We start from the raw sequence: 1828 nt of genomic DNA on the forward strand, positions 1-1828 counted from the left end.
TTCAATCTATCCTAAAGTTCTGCAAGTTAGTAACATCATTTGTCAGCTTGAGTGTAGATTATAATATGTATATATGTATATATATACATATATGTATATATACATCAAAAAATAAAGAGATCAGTCATCATGAAAATAAAAATGACATGGCTAGCAGAGTCCTCATTTGACCTTGATTCTTGCTTTGATAGAGAGACATTGACAGAGCCTTATATAAGTGGAAAGCTTCAGTTAGGTCATCAACTATTTTAAGTAGAAGAGTTTGGCCATAGAAAGGTCAAGGACTAGTACAAAACCCAGTATTACATCAAAACACAGCAAGAATTGACTCATGGACCCATGGTATCAGTATACTATACTTTTCACATGTTTCCTTCCACTCAAATATTGGATCACAGAATGCCGATTTCACTCACTACAGTGTGTCATGGCCCCTCAAGACTATCATTACTACCCTGCAAAATTTAGCCAGTTATGTTCTAATTTTACCTCCTATTATTCCTCCAAAGCTGTCCTGGGACTCTGGTAAAGCCAGGCTCCTTGCTTGTTCTAAAAAGTCCAAGATATAAACTCTACAATCCCTGCACCTAGCACAGGACTTGCAAATAGGTGCCAAGAGTAAGTGGGCATCAATGTTATTCAGTTAGAGTCTTAAGGCAGTTAGAGCTTTAAGGCCTTTTAAGAGACTGATGCACTTGAACCGGGTTGAAGCATCACCTGGGGAGAATAACATTTGTTTACTCAGGTCAACATTTGTTTACTCGTTTGTTCATCTAAATCACCTGGAGGGCAGGTGAAACTGGATTGTTGGGCTCCAATCCGAATTTTCTGATTCAGTGGGTGTAGGGTGGAGCCCGAGAATTTGCAACTCTGACAAGCTCCCAGGTGATTCTGATGTTGCTGGTCTAGAGAATACACTTTAAGAATCACTGGCTATGGCAACAGGGATTAGTTTATTGCTTAGCTCCACTAATATTCACTGTTTTCTTCAAGAAATTAGTAATACCAGTATAAATAATGCCAAATTCAATATTTTTGAATATTGCCAAATTCAAATATTTTGAGTATCAGTTATTTCAGGCATTCCTCTAGGCTGGGGAGTCCAGCCAGGGAAGTCTCTGCCTTCACAAAAGTTACATTTTTATGGAGGAGACAGATATAATAAGTGAAAGTAAGTGTTATATGGAAAAAATTAGAGAGGGAAGGGGGGAAGGAGGAGCTGAAGTAAGGAAGTGGTGTTAACATAGACTGGTACAAAAACGGACATTTGGGGAAAGACCTAAAGGAAATGAGGGAACTAAACGAGGAGACTATCTTGGGAGGTGCATCCCAGGCAGAGAGAGGAACAAAGACTCTGAAGCAGAAGTGTGCAAGCAAGTTCCAGGAACAGCACCGAGGCCAGTGTGGCCAGAATGCAGACAAGCGGAACATGGAGGAGACAGATTGTAAGGGTCTCACAGTCCTTGTAAGGACTGTTTTTTGCACTCAGTGAAGTATGGAGCAAGCTCAGTGGCATTTGACCTGAGGAGTGAAACCATCTCACCTAAATTTGAGAATTATCCCTCTGACTACTGTTCACTGCAGAAATGGGTATGGGGGATGCAAGTGCAGAAGCATGAGCAGGGAAACCAGTTGGGGATCATTGGAAGATGACAGTCACTTAGACTAGAGATGTCTCTGGGAGAATAATAAATTGTTGGAGTAAAGAAGTGACCTGAAGATCGAAGTGAGAGAATTTGCTGATGCATTGAGCATGAGAATGAGGAAAAAGAAAAGAATCAAAGGTAATACTGGGTGTTTGGCAATTAGATAACGTGACATTTACTGA

The sequence above is a fragment of the Pteropus alecto genome, unplaced genomic scaffold, assembly GCF_000325575.1.
Source record: "Pteropus alecto unplaced genomic scaffold, ASM32557v1 scaffold3, whole genome shotgun sequence".
Taxonomy (NCBI): domain Eukaryota; kingdom Metazoa; phylum Chordata; class Mammalia; order Chiroptera; family Pteropodidae; genus Pteropus; species Pteropus alecto.